The sequence below is a fragment of the Pelodiscus sinensis genome, chromosome 1, assembly GCF_052426305.1.
Source record: "Pelodiscus sinensis isolate ZL-2025 chromosome 1, ASM5242630v1, whole genome shotgun sequence".
Classification (NCBI taxonomy): Eukaryota; Metazoa; Chordata; order Testudines; family Trionychidae; genus Pelodiscus; species Pelodiscus sinensis.
In genome coordinates, this window is record NC_143052.1 from 288,666,094 (window position 1) to 288,685,380 (window position 19,287).

At 44.3% G+C, this 19,287-nt stretch overlaps 1 protein-coding gene and 1 pseudogene across 1 annotated transcript in view; both read right to left on the minus strand.

Annotated features, from left to right (window-relative positions):
- SUGT1 (SGT1 assembly cochaperone of MIS12 kinetochore complex) overlaps positions 1-19,287 on the minus strand; it is a 51,449-nt gene that overhangs the window by 3,441 nt on the left and 28,721 nt on the right. The window lies entirely within an intron of this gene.
- LOC149525748 (uncharacterized) lies at positions 5,946-15,426 on the minus strand (annotated as a pseudogene).

The window sequence follows — 19,287 nt, forward strand, 5'->3', positions numbered from 1 at the left end:
GTTTCACATTAGATTTAAGCTTTTATGGCAGGGACTGTGTCTGCATGTCAATACAGTATCTAACACAATGAATCCCCATTCTTAGATCCTTTGAACACTATAGCAATACAAGTTATACATGAAAACAAAATGCAATTTTTACATCAACAGAATTCAGCAGATTCAGAATTCAATAGCTTAACTCAAACTTCTCATCTAAACATTTAGTAGTTGAAGCGCAATACATAATTACAAACTAAGCAATAGCTGGGAGCTATTAGCAGTTTCCAGAAAGCATTAAAAACTCTAAGCTGGTTTAGAGGTTAAATAAAAACCTAGCCTTTAAGACTGTTAGGGTAGAAAATGTCTAGTATTCATCCCAAATTTGGCAGTGAAGAGTGGACACAGTAAACACAATGTAAAACAGCTTCTTTTTACACAGCCATATAGTTATCTGCTGCACCCTTTAATCCCTTTACTTCAAAATAGCCACATTCAGATGTCTTCCCATACGTGTTAAACTTATATTTTTGCTTTGGAACTTTATAATTCAGTATCCAGTGGGAAAATTCAAAACAGATGTAATTTTTCTAAATGCTACAGAAGATTCAGTATTTATATTTAAGACAAACCTCAAAACAGAACTATACTGTTTATTTACAAGAATACAGGGTTCATATGATGCTACAGTACCTTGTGACTTGTTAAATATTAAAAATTCCCTATTTTGTCTGATCAGAATACATAGTTCTACCTAAAACCACTATAACCTGGGGATCCCTGCAGACCTAACAAAGAGACATTTGTAAAATGCTAGGTCCAGAGCTCCTACCAACAAACTGCTTAAATACCATCATGCTGATCAGAAATTTGAACTCCTACTTCATCCATTCATCAAATCAAGCTACAGGTAAGCAATAATTTAAGATGGTTTTTAAAACAGTAAGGAAACTCACAGTCATTTCTGCAATCCCTAGGTTTCTGCTTTGAAGTCCAGCGTATTCAAAACTGTATGTTGGGTTTTAAAGTGCATGAAACATTCAATTATCCCTGCTTTTTCTTTGGGAGGGTTGCACACCATCATTCCCCTTTCCTACATGAGTTTACATAGAGAATTACTCTGTTTACCAACAACCTGGAAAAGTGAAACAAAACACGGAACTTTAGTGATAAGTGATGAGAACGCCCTCAAAAGAGGCAAAGAAGGATTTTAACAAATGTTTTAACATGCCCTCAAAGTCTAAGAGGAGCAGCCCAAAGCAAAACAATGCTTCCTCCTCCACCATATACTCTGATCTCAACTATAATTCACAAGAGCAGGAACACATTGCTGCAACAATTTCTTATTACTGTACCTCACTTCCCTCACATCAAGTTAATATTCCTTTAGCACATTATCTCTCTGTTATTTTGGAGTGTTCAGCACCCTCCATGCAGCAGTTTCTGAAAAATATTTAATCGGTATCTTTTGAAACTTTTTCCTGTCTTAAAAGTGAAGTCACTTGCTATCGCTGCTGTTCGCATTTCTAGCAGTAAAGTCTACAAAATTAAATTGAATTCAGAAATGTTTAGTAACAGTAGTAATCAAACAAGGTTATTTGAAACTTAGCTGGCATCACACCTGATCAGAATAAACTGAACAATGCTTGATGGCCTTGTGGTTCCTGCTTCTGCACCACATTACACAGAAACCAATTCAGTTTTAAAGAGAGGAAGACAAGAAAAAAGAGCATGCCACAGAAGAACTAGAAGCCTCGGATGCATTTAGCAAAGAATTCTGGTACATCTGTCACAACTGAATTCTACTTTCTAAGGGGAGGGAATTAAACTTCGATTATGGAATAGTGGTGTTGTGTGTGGTTCCCAATATGGTACAAACGAATACGCTACATACTTATTAAACAGTAGCACCCCATTCTGTACTGTATCCTCCCCAACATAAAACTAGTATTAGATATGCTTTTAAAATTATTTTACTTGATGGTATAGGCAACATATTTGACATATGCAATTTTTTAATTTCTGATCAGCATGCTGGACCTTGTGCTAAATGAGACATTTAGCTGGATTTCATAATCCCAAACTGTTTTCCCCCTTTAACATTAAACTTACATTTGCCCTCTGCTGGCCCAATTACCTGAGCCAGAAAGTTTCAGTATTGTCATCTACTCTCCTTATGGAGGTAGTTTACACAGAGTACTGGGAGATCTCTCTTAGAGCTCATGCTGTGGCCACACTTTCTGTTTAAAGCGCTGCTGTAGCAGTACTGCCATGGCTGCACTTTAAACTTTTAAGTGTAGACAAAGCTTAAGTGCTTTACAGCATATTAAATTATTCTCCTTAATAGCTAAGGGTGTGTTAGTTACAAGACTAAGAACAGTCAGCACCCTTCTGGCTTCTTAACATGTCATCAATGAAGAAAAATCTGTTCTTGATTCCAACCTAAGTATGAAGAAACAATGGTGAAATTTCATGGGGAAGTGTCAAATTAACAAAAGTTATGGAGAAATAAGAGAAGTGAGGGGATATCAGGGAATGTCCATGATCTATGCCAGGGGTGGGCAATGTACGGACAGGAGCTGATTTTAAGTGGCAAACGCAGTCCGTGGCGGGAGCTCAGCATCCACCCCTGAAGTGGGGACCCTGAACAGCTGCGGGGCTTGGAGCACAAGCTCCAGCTTCTGGGCACATGGGAGGAGGAGAGGTGAAGAAATCACCTATCAAACCTGTCCCCCCCCTCGCATCCGACCCCGGTGCCCCACCCGCTTCCACCAGGCAGCACGGGGATCCCACTCAGAGCTGCGGGATTGAGGTCCCACCCCCACATGCGTGCTACTCCACCTGTCCCTGCCCCTGGCATGCGGGGAATTACAGGTGGGGGGTGGGGTGGGAACATGCTGCCCTGCCCCCAGCGCCTGGCCAGGACTGTCCCCCGACCAGCTGCCACCGCATAACACAGACCAGGGGGTGGGGGGAAGAAGGATCTGGGGGCTGTTGAGGGCTGGGGGGGGGGTTGTGCTGAGGCAGTGGGGGGCTGGGCGAGAAGGAAGTAATGGAGTGGGGAAGTCCACCCGAGAGCCACTTCGGCTCCTTATCCCCACCACGGGCGGCACGGGGACCCCGCACAGAGCCAGTATCTCCTCCTTGGGAGAGTGGGAGAATGGAGGGTCAGGGGGTGAGCAGGGACCAGGGTGAGGCGGTATTGGGGGAATGGGGGGCTGGGCTGTTATGGGGTCAGGGTCAGAGGTTGTAGGACGTGGGGGCACATGGTAAAGTGTGATCTCTCACCACAGGCAAGGCTGTGCAAGGAGCAGACCCCAGGGACTGCCCACAGCTTGACCCATGCCAGGGAGCAGGGCACAGACAGAGGGACAGAGCGCAAGCCCCGGACCGATGCAGGGAGAGAGCAGGCCTGCTGTGCTCTCAGGGAGGACAAGGATGCCCGGGTCAGTCCGTTGCTCTGAAATCATCCGCTGCTCTAATAAACTAGACCCCTTCCCCCAAGCTGGGGACAGAACATCAACCCCTTTAATATCACATCAGGGAAGTGAGGTCAGCGTCAACCAACAGTTCTTCCTGAAACCCACTGAACAACTGTGCAGTGCTGCTTTTACACAGCTCCAACCCAGAGGTGGCTGCATTTCAGCACTGAGCAGGGGATCTCTGCCCCACCCAGGACCAGCTACTTCTCTGCACCAGATAAGAGATCCCTGTATAACCAGCCCTCATGTCAAAGCTGCACAGTCCCTGTCTGTCTCATAACCTCTGAAGCATCCCTAAGAGTCTTGCTGGGAGGGGATGCTGGCAGTCAACATCTCTGGAAGAGTAAATAAACTAGACCAGTGGTTCCCAAACTTTTAGGCATCACGCCCCCTTTCTGATTTTTGAGAAACCCTCACGCCTCCCCCCCCCCCAAAAAAAACAAAAATAGCAGCAAAACTTGGAGGGGGGGAACTGAGGGTGGGGAATGGGTTGCCTCGCACCCCCCTGGAATTTCTTCTCACCCGCCAGTTTGGGAACCCATGAACTAGGTAGTCATGGGAGTGGGGAACCTAGGATCTACTTGCTTGGCCAAGAAGGAGCTGAGATCCTTCTTCCTCCCCACCCAGCTGGGGGAACAGCAGCACAGTGATGTGTTATCCAGAGACTTTCCTCACTGCAATGAGGCATGAAGCAGGTAAGCATTGCTCCTCATGCCAAGAGCCCACATCTCCAGCTTGTTCTTACACCTCCCCTTGCTCCTGCCCTCTCCCTCCTGGCCAGACACCCTCCTGCTTCTGCACCCTACCACACACTCTACCCAAACCTTGCATCCTCACTCCCTCCTGCACCCCACCTCTTGCCCAGATCCTGCACCCCATCCCTATCCCACTTGCTGGCAGACCTGTCTAGCACACTGAGCCTCTCATTTCTATCCCCACCTAGGAGCCTAAGGGGCTCTACAAATCAACTAACTCCAGAACCCCCAAAAAAGTAAATTTAGCTAATGGGAAGCCCTGAAACCTCAGTCTTCCCTGTCTCTTCCCCTCGTGGGGCTGGAGCACCAGAGGAGTGAGGTGTCTTAGTTGAGGGCCACATCAGTGAGGATGTGGGGGGTTTTGGAGGAGTTTTTTTGCTTCTTACTTGTGTGGTCCCCAACTGATTTTTCTGTGGGTCAGTGGCCTCCAATCCAAAAAAGTTCCCCACCCCTGCCATAAAGAAAGAAAACATTGAAACCTTTTGTGTTGGACATAAATTAATATTTTGCTTATTTAGTGAAAAGTTAATGTGAGAAAGTTAACACTTACACTGTTTAATAATTTAAATTAAAGCAGTCTCCTTAGCTGCAGCACTAGCAAAATGGCTCGGGCATAATTAACATTGAGTTTCCATGGGCAACTGGTGGTCCATGGAAAGTTTTGCACTGAGCCACGTGGTCCACAGACCAAAAAGTTTGAGAACCACTCTGCTAGAGGTAGAGTGTTTTCAGTTACTGAGACCAAGTCTACACTTAAAAGGCTGCAAGGGCACAGCAGGAAAAACCCCTCCCACATCCTAAATCTACTTTCCTGAGAGGTGGCAGTTGGGCCAACAAAAGAATTCCTAGCACTCTCTATATGCAGACTTAAGTATCAGAGGGGAGCTGTGTTAGTCTGAATCTGCAAAAGCGGCGAGGAGTTCTGTGGCACCTTATAGACTAACCTACACTTCAGTTAGTCTATAAGGTGCCACAGGACTCCTCGCCGCTTATGCAGACTTAGGTCATCTTAATGGGAGGAGAGGTGAAGAAATTTAATTTTTTTTTTTTTTAAACTGAATCTCTTTTCCCACCATACATCCACCTCTTGGGATTCCTTCTGAAGATCTTCCCTATCCATCACAGTACTGCCTCAATGCTTCAGGAAAATGCAAATAAAGCTTTACTATTTTTGCTGTTCCACTGATAATAGTACTTATTTGCAACTTTCCTCTACTTCAAATGGCCCTAAGCCACAGTCCTATTATGACAATTATTTCTGAAAGACAGTTTACAAAACAATTTCAACTCATAAGATGCAGCCATCTTAATCTTTAAGTCATTTCAATAACAGCAGCTGACTAAAAAAAAAAAGATGAAAACATATGAGTGATAATAGTGATGACACGGTGAGACCTTGACTAAGACTCCTTCAGTTGAAGTAACTCATTAACTAAAGCAGCAGGCAGGAACAGAAAGGAGGTAAATGTATACTTTCACCACACAACCAGGCTTTCTAAAAATAGAAGCCTATGAACTTACATTTCTTGTGAGAAAGAAATTGAGAACTTTAGCTGATCTGATAAACATATAATTGTGAACACCAGATCACTATTTATTTAAATAGGTTTTAAATGAGTTTAAACACAAGTGACAGACTTGATTTGTGATAAATACCATGTCAGTCTGATGCACAGGAACCGACAGTCATTCTTCCATTCCTCTTTAGAGGGATTCTGACTACCTGGACAAAGGTGAATACATTTCACAATTTATTTTCATATATTACATGGCCAAAAGGGTCCATTGATCATCTCGTCTGACCTTTTCTACAACACAGCCCTGACTTTCCCAAAACTTACCCCTACATCCTATCTTTCAGATAAGCAGCCAATCTTGATATAAATATTGTCAATGATGGAGACTCCACATAACCCTTGATAAATTCTTCTAATTAGTTACCTTCACTGTCAAAAATTTAGACCATATTTCTAGCATGCACTTGTCTAGCTTCAACTTCCAGCCACTGGGTCATGTTGTATTTTTCTCTGTGAGACTGGAGAGCTCATTATTAGATATTTATCCCCAATGTAGCTACTTGTGGACTGTAATCAAGTCACCCTTCAACCATCTTTGTTAAGCCAAATAGATTAACGTTCTTCAGCTCATCACTATAAGGCATGTTTTCTAATCCTTCAATCATTCTCATGATTTCTCTGAGCAGTCTTAAATTTATCAACATCCTTCTTGAATTCGGGTATTTCAGAAGAGGTCACATTAGTGTCAAATACAGAAGTAAAATAACCTCTCTACTTCCACTTAAGATTCTCCTGTTTACACATCCCTTGATTGCTTCAGCATCACACTGAGAACTCATATTCACTTTATTTTTCTTCGTTTAAATCATTGTTCTGGGGCAGGGCTGGGGATGAAAGGCTTCCCCAGGCTTCCAGGGGGCAGGCTTCACCAGCTCCTCTCACAGCAGCTTTGGACCAGGTGAAAAGCACCTCTCTATGGCCACTGCAGTGGGCACAGCCAGGAGAGGAGCATGTAGTAAGATGAAGGCCTAAAACATAAGCCAATGCAGCCTAGGCCTGGTTTGAGGCCTGAGGCCTTGCTAACAATGGACAAAACAAGGTTAACATAAAGCAAACCTAAGATGTGAGCAAGAGACAGGCCCCAGCCCACAGAACTTGGCACGAACAGGGCTGAGAGTGCAAAACACTAATTGGTGCTAGGTACTGACTGCAGAACAATAACTGGTACTGGTCATAAGTTGAAATCACATGGTACCACTAGCTTATTAAAAAACACCTTGGTACCCACTCCTCACAGATACAGACCCAGCTTCAGGAAAGGGTCTAGAATGACAGCATGATGGATAGAGATGATCTAATCAAACCACGAGGTACAGGGTGATATCTAAGTAGCATCAGACGGTGGTAATCTGACAACATCAGAGGGTGGCAACCTGATACGTCAGCAGTGAGATGTGACTTCTTGTACCTGTATGTAAAGGTGGTGTCTTGGGAGGACAGCCTTTGAATGAGCTAGGGGGCAGTGGGGCCGACCACTGATTGAGTCATTCCACTGTGGCAAGTACATACGCGTAGTGGTTCAGTAGAGTCTACTGGCAACTATTCCTGTACTTCACTCTGATCCTTATCTGGTTTGTGGTCTTTAAGGGCTCTTTTGGGGTCTGCTGTGGAGACTAAGAGCACAAGTAGGCACGGCACACATCACTGAGCATACACGTAAGCAGCCTTCTGGTTATCATTGTCAACGGAACCAGAGACCCGTGATAACACGTCGGCAGTAAATCCTGACCAGCCCTCCCTGAAGAACTACAGAGTGCATGTCCCCTGGCTGGGACAGGTGCAGGTTCATCCACCCACTGTGCTTCTCAGACAAATTGAGGAATACAGCAAACTGTGCACTTTCCCATCACTCCCTAACAAACGGGATCAGCCAGCAACGTTCCCCTATGAAGGGGGTGCCTGATGGTGGAAGGTTCAGGGCTGGGACACTGCCTGATCCAGGGGCGTGCTAAAGGTGGGAAGAAAGGAGGAGGGAGCAACCAGACACTTTCACAAAACCTGTACCTTGTTTTAAGTTATGATAAAGTGGAAGCTATATGATGAATTTGGTGTTCCTAACTCTTCCTGTTTAGGAGGCATTCTTGAACAAATGGACAAACAGACTCGCTCGCAGATAATCTACTATGTATTTAAGAATTTATCTAAATACATCTGAACCTCTTCAACATGGTAGCTTTAGGACATAGGCTATGACAGATCATGGAATTTGTGGACCACTGTTTATCCATTATTATGGAGAACACCTAAGTCTATTGCTAAAGTTTTTGTACGTACAGACCATTATAGGTACATACAAAACCTACAAAGACCAACACCTACAAGATCTTCAACAAGCATTCTTGAAACTACGATACCCACATAAGGAAGTAAGGAAACAGATCAACAGAGCCAGACATGTACCCAGAAGCTTCCTGCTGCGGGACAAGCCCAAAAAAGAAACCAACAGAACACCACTGGCCATCACCTATTGTCCTCAGCTAAAACCTCTCCAACGCCTGATCAGTGATCTACAACCCATCCTGGACAACGATCCCTCACTTTCACAGGCCTTGGAAGGCAGGCTAGTCCTCGCCCACAGACAACACATCAACCTGAAGCACATTCTCACCAGCAACTATACATTGCACCACAGTAACTCTAACTCAGGAACCAATCCCTGCAACAAACCTCAGTGCCAACTCTGCCCACATATCTACACCAGCGACACCATCACAGGACCTAACCAGATCAGCCACACCATCACTGGTTCATTCACCTGCACATCTACCAATGTAATATACACCATCATGTGCCAGCAATGCCCCTCTGCTATATACATTGGCCAAACTGGACAGTCCCTATGCAAAAGAATAAATGGACACAAATCAGATATTAGGATTGGCAATATACAAAAACCTGTAGGAGAACACCTCAATCTCCCTGGACACACAATAGCAAATTTAAAGGTAGCCCATCCTGCAGCAAAAAAGCTTCAGGACCAGACTTCAGAGAGAAACTGCTGAGCTGCCATTCATCTGCAAATTTGACACCATCAGCTCAGGATTAAACAAAGACTGTGAATGGCTAGCCAATTACAAAAGCAGTTTCTCCCCTCTTGGTATTCACACCTCCAGATCAGCTGTTAGAAGTGGGCCTCATCCTCCCTGATTGAATTTACCTCATTATCTCTAGCCTGATTCTTGCCTGCATATTTATACCTGCCTCTGGAAATTTCCACTACATGCATCTGACAAAGTGGGTCTTTGCCCAAGAAAGCTTATGCTCCAATACATCTGTTAGTCTATAAGGTGCTACAGGACTTCTTGTTGCTTTTGCAAACCATTATAGGGTACAGTACATGTATATCATATCATAAGAAATCCTTAATGCACTATATTTAAACTGCTATCTTGTTTTTATCATATGTAGGTAATTAAGCAGAAAACCACTAATTATACAGTACAGAGATCTGGCCCAGGAGTAAGAGTGGTGAGGAGTCCCAGAGAGCAAGAAGGCAAGTGTCAGTGGCTTTATCAGCACACCGAGAAAGAGCCTCAAGGGATCTTCTGTGACCGCACCCCATCACAGTCAGTTAAGCAAATACTATAATCATTTAAATTCAAGTACTGTTTCACATCAGTGTATTCTATTTATACAGTGAGTATCAAGTATAAATTAAGAATGAATAAACGCACTCATTTCAGACGAAAGAACTGTGAATTTGCTCTGCTTCTTCTCAGGCATAACTTTGTTCATGAAGATAAGATTCAATGTGCAAGAAGATTTGTAGACCTTATATTCAAGTCCATCTGTCTCTGAAAAGTGCCAAAATGTGTTCAAAGCCTTGAACAGATCTGAGTTCATAAGAGGCAGAACTTCATCAAAATCAACAGCATTCTCTTGATTATCCTCTTGATTATGATGAGTTTGTGAGAGGAAACCTATTTCTTTGGCTTGTAGTAGCACCCAGTAATTCCTCATTGATTAGCTCTCCAAACATGAGCAAATCCTCTTCCACAGCCGCTAGCTCCTAAGCCATCTTTTTCATGTTGATTGGAAGCGGAACATCATTCCAGGGGTCATAAAGCTCTTCAATATCTTCCAATGGCACAATACATTCTTGAAATGGATGGAAATGTCAGCTTTATAGCTTGCCGTGCCTCAGGAACAAGATGAGCACAATCTAGCAAATGTACAATAATCTGGTTTACAATTTTTGATTGGTAATGTCCTTTCACTTTTTTAATTACACCTTGATCTGTAGGTTGCATCTGAATGTTAGTCAGTTATCCAGTAAAAGGCGTATCTTATAGGCTCTGCAAGTGAAGCTGGTGATCCCACTTTAAGTCAACTGATGAAAATCTCACATGTCATTCAGGCATTTGCTGAACTAACATAACTAAGGGGAAGTTTCCTGAAATCCTTCAAAAAGCATCTGGATTGTTTTGACTTCCCCATCATGAAAAAGGAGGCATTTGTCACTCCCATCAATGTGGGCACAGATAAGCACAATTACCCTGTCCTTTGAAGTTGTCCCTCCTTCTAGATTTTAATTTTCCCTACATGTCCTCTGTCCCAGAGTCCTTTCAGATAAAGCCCTGTTTTGTAAACTCTCTGATGTCAGCAGAGGAAAACGTTTCAAGAGCGTAGAATGTTTTTTGAATGGTCAGTGCTCAGTTGCTCATTTGTCTACTGTTCTTCACAATTAACTTTTTTGTAAGCAACACTGAAGCATTTCATTCACCTGGTGAACCCCCATTAAATCCAGGTGAAGCAGCAAACAGAAGAGCTTTTTCCTTGATAGTGGTGGACCCAGCAAACACTGCTCCCTGTGTCCTTTTTTCTTTGAATCATATAAAGAGATTGGTCAATATCTCCTGTTTTTACACTAGCTATTTCTCTGTCCATCTTCATATTTATGCAGAAGTTTATCCTTCCATATTCTGCATACAACTGCTCTGTGCAACTCACATTTGACTGCAACCTGGTTTTGAGTAACCCCTGGAGTTTGGCAGTCTCAGATAATCTACTTTTTCCTTCAGTGAGACTTCCTGGCATTTTATCTGCTTTTGCACAAAAAATGATGCAAGGAAGCTAACAATGTGAAATCACAAAAGTTGCTCTCATGCTACTACCAAGTGGGCATGTGTTCACAGGAAAAAATGCTGCTAATAAGCAGCAATTTCTCTTATAAGGAGTTTCTGCAAACAAGAGTCTTCTGTAATGGTAACATGTATATCTCAGATGCACAATTGTCTACTGAGGCAATATGGGGAAGCTACCCAGATTTTCCCAGAATACACTGATACCATTTGACAGCATGGTAGGTATAGAGAAATAAACAAGGAATAAGATGTATTCTCACTGGCACCTGTCTGAATATATTACCAAACTAGAGATTGACTATTTAGTCTGACAATTGTCAGACAATTTTATTGATACTGTAGCACTGTGCTCCCATTTATATAACACTGTTCAGTTGTTCAATGGAACCTCAAACTTAGGACAAAGTACTCCTAAATGTCAGTAAGTAGTAACATTGAAATCCAACAATGCTAATATATGATTAGTATTCCAATTCCTGAATTTCATTTACAAATAGATATACAATGCCATCAGCATGCTAAAAATTAACTTAAAAAACACAAAGTAAGCCCTAAGTAACTGTTGAGGTGCTACCATCAAAGAAGAGTCAGTCATAGCTTGAACCAGAACTAGTAAAGCTATATAATCTAAATTAAATAAGAGTAACCTTGACTAAAAGCAAGATTAAAAAAAAAAACCCTGAAAGGTAACACTGTATGAGTACTGTTATGTCAACATATTTTAGTTTTACCTATCTATCTTCTTGGAAACAAACACACCACACCACATACAGAATGTACACAAATAATATGGTTCCTGCAACAGGGGCTTCAAACCATACTTTAAAAAGGTAATTTAGTAGAACAAGGGGGCTATGCCCCATGCTCACTACACTTGCCAACCCCTCTCTGCAGCCAGAGAGCCTGATGATGTCATTCTGTTGTGCTACAGGAATTTATATATAAAGACGTTCCATCACTGAAATCAAACTCTCTAACCACTGAATCACTCTCATGGACAAATAAATTTTTTGAAAGCCTCGCAGTTCAATTACAGAGGGAGCTGGCAATTTTGGTAGTCTTGCACTCAAAATTCTAAGAGTGAGATTTTTTTTCTGGGAAGTTCTAATACCTCCACTGTTTGTAAGCACGGCTTTGATTTTTGGCTAAGGAAAAGCCCTGTCAAACAAATGCCTTTTGCTGGTGCCATGGAATTCCTTTCAGAATTGTTAAGAGTTGTAAGGTGCTCAAAGTCATCATTTCCCTGCTACAATTTGAGTCAATTGCTGATTTTGACAACATGCCAAAATTGCCAAACACTGTAAGGCGAGGGCCTACCAGCTGCAGTATGCATCAGTGTTTCAACTTTTTTTTTTTATTACAGTATCCTTCCCCACCCCCACCCCTTTTTTTTTTTGTAAAGTACCCCTACTAACTACAGTTTTCAGACACACAAATTTTCTACCATTGCAACACATTTGTTTAAACAACTTAATCGTAGCCGGGCAGGCAATGAAATTTTTGGGTGTAAAAAGTACAAAAATAATAAAACACTAAAACTTAAAACAAAAATTCAGTTTTCTCCAAATTTCAGTTGTGTTGACGTACTCCCCAGACTTCTCTCGAGTACCCCTAAAGGTACTTGTACCATTGTTTAAGAAACACTGGTATACACTGCACCGAGAACCACCAAAAGAATAAACTCAGCCTGGCTACTGCCAAAACAGACATAAGAGCAGGATGAAAAGAAGAAAGCATGCACTAAGCTAGACTCTTGACCAAAACATGGGAATCTGCACATGGCCCCAGTGACCCATCCTCCGTGAGCATCAACTGGGACAAGAGCATTCCTATCAGGAAGGCAAAACAGAAACACTAAAATTGAAAATAGAAAGAACGAGAAAAATGAATTGCAGAAACACTTCTGCTGATAAGTTTATTCTGTACCCTTCACAGCTGTTAAGCAATGCCTTATATCCCATAGAGGTTAAGCTCCTAATACAACCCAGATCTGATATGGCATACCCAAATCTCATCCCCTCAGCCACATTGTCTCTGACCTTTTCTACTGCATGTGTGAAACTGGGATAGTCATGAATAGGTAATCCACTTTTACAATGTGCTGTATGTCGTCCTCCAGTGGCTGGTTCAAGGGGGATACAGCAGGGAGGGTTGATTCACCTCAATTGAGGCATTTTAAAAATGAACAATTTAAATCAGAGTGGAATGCCTTAATTTACTTCTCTGATTTTAATCAACTTTTCCATTTGGCCATCAGCCATTTTTTAAAGAAAGGTACATTCATTGGTTGATACAACCATTAAACTATGTTGATTTACAATTAAACCAAGCCTTTACACTTGTAAAAATCAAACCTACCTACGAGAGTATATTATAAGGATATACACATATTTAAGCAATGATGCAGCTTAATATTTTCAAATTCTTATTAACTGTACATTTTAGTATATTTTACAATTAAAATGAAATCAGAACATTTTAAACAGAAGTTATAATTCAAATAAATCTGATTTAAATCAAAACTCCAATTTTATTTTTAACTGATTTTTATCCATCTTGGATGAAATCTCCTGCCATTAGCTAAGATAGTTATTTCTGTAGCTTAAGTGATAGAGGATTCAGAATTCAAGTCATGATAACGATGCAGAATGGATGGGGCCACAGTTGCTCAAAAACAGAATTTATAGTTTTACCTTTTAAATGCCCTAGGACATCACATGTAAAGGAAAAAGTAGCAAGTTATAGAACTCCAGAGTCATGCATCCTATAATTTAAATAACAATTCTTTTAACACTTTCTTATATGTAAATTGGTAAACGCTTAATCTCTCTCACAATACTTGTTCAACAAAGAAGAACCAAGAATCTTGACTAACTCCCAATTGATACACTGAGCACAAATTAAGAATATTAAGAATTTCTTTACTCCTTCCTGGAGAAGGAATGGTAAGATTACATTTTTGTGCATGAAAGTTGAGCTAGCCATATGAAATGGAGCTGTCTCAGTAATTCAAGTGTTCTTGACACAAGCACTGCATTTTGGCATCCCCTGCTGGAAAGAAGTCTCAGAACTGATACAGGCCATCCTTGCTATAAAACCAAAATATATTCCAAAAAACTTGGATTTACAGTGAAACAACTTAAAGTGGGGAATTTTTTTCCTGGTGGCTGACTTTCATTTGTGCAAAATGGTTTGGGGTTGTTTTTTCTTTTTTTGCACAACTTAAGAGCGGGGAATGCCTAAGTGTTTGTGAGGGTCGGGCTTCTGAAGGAGATGCTGACTGACTAGGGAACTAACTTGACATCAAAGCTCATGGCTGAGTTGTGCCGCCTACTAAACAACCGTGCCCTGAAGACCTGAGTTCATCATCCCCAGACTGGTCAAGCATTTTAACAAGACACTCAAGACAATGTTGCGGAAATTTGTGAAGGAGGATCCGCAGCTCTGGGACAAGTGGCTGCCTGCCCTGCTTTTGGCCGTGAGGGAGGTGCCCCAAGCCTTGACAGGTTTCTCGCCCTTCAAGTTGTTGTACGGACAACGCCCCTGGGGGATTTTGGACCTTGTAAGAGAGATCTGGGAGGAGCAGGAGGCCCACGCCCAAGGGTTCATCCATTATGTGCTGCAGCTGAGGGAACATCTTGAGAAGTTAGGCCGACTGGCCCAGGAGAATTTGCAGAGGGCCCAGGAAGAACAGGCCCAACAATACAATAAGGAGCTGAGTCAGATGTTAACACTAGGGTGGTCGAGGAGTGTAGGAGCGAATGGCGGAGCCCGACTGTGTTAGTTCTCAAATCAGATGGGACAGTTACATTCTGAGTGAATTTCTGCAAGGGGAATGCCATCTCTAGGTTTGATGCGCACCCCAAGTCCCGGGTAGATGAGCTGTTAGAGCAATTGGAGCAGGCCAAGTTAATCTCAACACAAGATCTCATCACAAAGGAGTATTGGCAAATCCCGCTAACCCCATCAGCAAAGGAAAGAAGGCATTCCCTATCCCCTTTGGGCTGTATCCATTCACCGTGATGCCATTTGGATTGCATGGGGGTGCAGCTACCTTCCAGCCATTCATGGAGCAGGTGCTGAGCCCACATAATGAGTATGAAGAAGCATACATTGATTATACCATCATTTACAGCACAAACCAGACAGAACACATACACCACCTCAGCCAGGTATTACAGGCCCTGGGGGAAGCCAGCTCGATGGCTAATTAGGCCAAATGCCACCTGGGACAGCAGGAAGTGGCCTATTTAGGATACAATGGGAAAGGGGAAGTTTTGGCCATTAGTAGACAAGGTACAGACCCTCCGGGACTACTCTACCCCCATTACAAAGAGGCAAGTATGACAGTTCTTGGGGCTGGGGGTATATTACCATCAGTTTGTTTCTAACTCTGTCATACTAGCTGCTCCCCTGACAGACTTGACAAAGAACCAGTGACCTCAAAAAGCAGAGTGGACAGTGGAATGCAAGGCAGCTTTCCGGCCCTGCGGAACCAACTGACTCAAGAACCAGTACTCACCCAACCAGACTTCACAAAGCCATTCATCCCCCAGACAGATACTTCAGAGGTGAGCCTAGGGGCAGTACTGTCACAAGAGGTAGGAGGAGCAGAACACTCCATTCTCTAGCTGAACTGCAAGCTGTTTCCCAAGGAGACAAGGTATTCCACTGTAGAACGGGAAGCGTTGGCCGGGAAATGGGCCAACAAGGCCCTCCGACATTATCTCCTGAGTAGGTCCATCACTAAAGTAAAGGGGCATGCCCCACTCAAATAGCTATATGGAATGAAGGTTTCACATGCACAGATTATGCGCTGGTATTTATTATTACAGCCCTACTTGTTTCAAGTGGCACACCGGTCAGGGAAAGCGCATTCTAACGCTGATTTTTTTTCTCTCACGTCAACATCAATGAGGGAAAAGAGGTGCCTTCCCAGCAACCCCTCTAAGGGGGTGGGTGTGTGACGGGGCATACCAACCCCACAATGGCGCAGGAGAGGTTAGCCAGGCCTGCTGGGCTGAGAAAGCCCCTCCCCCACAGCCTTGCTGGGCATGCGCCAACTGCAGGTCTAGTATAAAAGCCAAGGGAGCAGTTTAGTCAGGGCTGACCATGGGACAGGAAGGAGCTCCTGCCTGAACACAGAAGCAGCAGCCACAGCAAGTGGATGACTGGGAGATCAACTAACCAGGGAGACACAGGTGGTGAAGATGCCAGCCATCAGACAGGGTAGGAAGTAGTCCAGGGTGGGTAGTTGGAGGCCTTCAGCGTGTTTCAGGTGGAATCCCCACTGAACCAGTGGTGGGATATTCCCACCACTGACAGGGCTCTGGGTTGGGGCCTGGTGGAGAGGTGGGGCCTGAGTCCCCCTACCACCACCTCTGTTGGTCCCCAGAGCAGGGTGAACCTATTGTGATAAAGACTTGGGGGCTGGTCCTTACTGCCTCGCTGACTGGGGTACTACAGTCTAGGCCACTGAGCCATAACGCCTGGTTAATAGAGGACATAACCGGGGCCAGATTATGGGGTGATGCACCCTGCCCGGTCTCCCAGGGGGAATGGGCTATGTACCCTGTGACAAGACCATACTAGTGAAAAGCAAAAAACATCCCTCCAAAACCCCCCAACTGAAACACCTCACTCCCCTGGTCCTCCAGCCCCATTGTGAGGGGAGTGGAAGGGAGGACTGAGGTTCAAGGCCTCAGGCCAGATATACTGTTCTGGGGTTCCAGGGTTAGTGGATTTTTGTCGCCTCTCCAGGCTCTAGTTTGGTGTAAAAAATGAGGAGTTAAGTGCATGGGACAGGGCTGCCAGTGAATGGAATAGAGATGGGAATGCAGGATCTGGGTGGGAGGTGGGGTGTAGGAAGGGGTGAGGGTGCAGGAAGGGGTGAGGGTGCAAGGTCTGGCCAGAGGGCAGGCTGGGCGCTGACTGCCTGGCCAAGGGGAGGGGGGATTTTGGCCAGAACGCAGGCTGTCTGGTTGGAGCGGGGTAAGCGATGGGGGGCTGTACTTGTTTTCGCACCACATGGCAAGCACTGTGTAACACGCCTCTTGCTGCTCCCATTCATCAGCAGGAAGCATTTGCAGGGGAAGCCTCAAGGGAAGCGTGTTCTGGGAGAACAAAAGAGCAGAGTGCACGGAGCCATCTTTGATTCCTGGTTTCCCCCTCATGGGGAGGGAGAAAGGGGGGGCAAAGGGAGAGAGAAGGGGGAAGAAGGAAAACACTGTCGCACAGAGCCATTTTTAGCTCTGCTTGTTCCCTGCACACTGGACCCAACATGGAGGCTTGGAGCTCTCTCCTCCAACCCCCCCAGAAGTCTGGTGCTGGCATTCCAGTGCTGTAGGGGGTCACAAGGCTGTAGCACCAGCGCTGGCTTCCTGCTGTGGGTGGAGGGGAGCAAAGAGGGGGATAAGTTGGGGTTCCAAAAGAGCCATAGGTTGGCAACCCCTGCCCTACAGTATTGTATTTAAGGTAAATTACTAAAAATAAAAGGAAAGGCAGTTTTCTTCTACATAGTAAAGTTTCAATGCTGCATAAGCCAATGTTCAGTTTTAAACTTTTGAAAGAACTATAACATTTTGTTCAGATATGAACTTCCATTGACAAGGTTTTTATAACTCAGATTCTACTGTAACACATTCTAGCTATACTGACTAAGGTGTACAATACTAGGAGATGTTAAAAAAAATCTGTTAAATTTTAACCATGTCAGTGTTAAAAGAGATCCTGGCAGTTACAGGCACTGCGGGCTCTGCAGTATAAAGCTTATACAGCAGAGCCTGCAGCACACCTGGTGTCTGGCAGTGGGGCCAGCAGTCAGGAGCCAGTGCATGCTGGGAATCAGCTTACAAGTCAGCTCCTGGCATGCACAGGCTCCTAGCTGCCAGCCCCTCTTCTGTGGAGCCAGCTATACTGCAGGCTCTGCAGTGCTGGGTGACAGCCAGCTCTCCAGGCGTGGGGCTGAAGTGTAACCATAACGGAAACTAGTAAGCTGATGTTCATTGGTTAACAGTTTAAATTACTATATTTTTACATCCCTATACAATACTAAGTAGGAATAAACAAGCTGAGGGTGATTAGGGGAAAAACAGTGGTTTCTCATTACAAGCATGTTTTGATATTTCATGACTGTTAGCACAGCAGAGTCCACACAGCTCTAAAGTATAAAACCACAGAATTACAGAATACTGGAAGGGACCTCAAGAGGTCAGAGTCCAGTCCACACAGCAGGACCAAGCACTGTCTAGATCAGGGCAATGATTTTTAAGGGGGAGGGGGGAGAAGTGCGGCCCACAAAGAATTTGGAAAGCAGTCAAGGGCCGCACTCTTCAGTGATATTAATGGAGGAGGTTCAGGGTCTGGGATGGAGGTTAGGTACAGAAGGTATCTTGGGGTAGGGAAGGGAATTTGGGTGAAGTAGGCAGTTGTGACCTGGGGCACTGGATTGGAATGCAGGGGGTTGGATTGTCACCTAGGGCAGGGAATTGGGGTACAGGAGGGGAGTGCAGGAGTTTGGGTTATAAGCTAGGGCAGGAGAGGACTGTGATCTGGGACAGGGGACTGGAGTGCTGGATCTGGGAGGAGGTATGAGTGCAGCAGGGGAAAAGTGGATTTGCGTATGTGGAGTGGGGGGGCCGAGAGTTGGGGTGCCAGAGGCAGGGTCTGGCCAGGATACTTAGCAACCAACACCCCATTCCTGAATCAACCTCCCTTCCTGCCCCGCTCCAGCACAGGCTGCAGCCATGTGCTCTGTGACTGACTACAAGCCCCTTGTGCCTACCTGTTATTGAAACAAAGAGTTCCCTCTGGCCCGAAGCCGGTCAATGGTATTATGCTGGGGGCGGGAGCAGCTCCTAAAGCTTCCCCCTTCCCCTCTGAGTTTTTAAAGTGAACCCTCCCCCCCCCCCCCCCCCCCCCACCGCAGCTGCAGGGGCTTGGCGGGTCAGATCCAGCCCACAGGCCATATTTTGGCCAGGCCTAGTCTAGATCATCCTTATAGATGTCTATCCAACCTGCTCTTAAAATATTTCCAGTGATGGAGATTCCACAACCTCCCTAGGCAATTTATTCCAATGTTTAACCATCCTGACAGGTAGGAACCTAAACCTCCCTTGCTGCAATTTAAGCCCATTGCTTCTTATCCTATTAGCAGAAGCCAAAGAAAACATTTTTTTCTCCCTTCTCCTTGTAACACTCTTTTAGATACTTGAAAACCGCTATCATGTCAGCTCTGTAGTCTCTCTTCTAAACTAACAAGACCAATTATTTCCGTCTTCCCTCATAGCTCATGTTTTCTAGATCTTTAATGACTTTTGTTGCTCTTCTTTGGACCTTCTCCAAATCTTTCTTGAAATGTGGTGCCCAGAACTGGACACAAATTCTCCAACTGAGGCATAATTAGCACAGA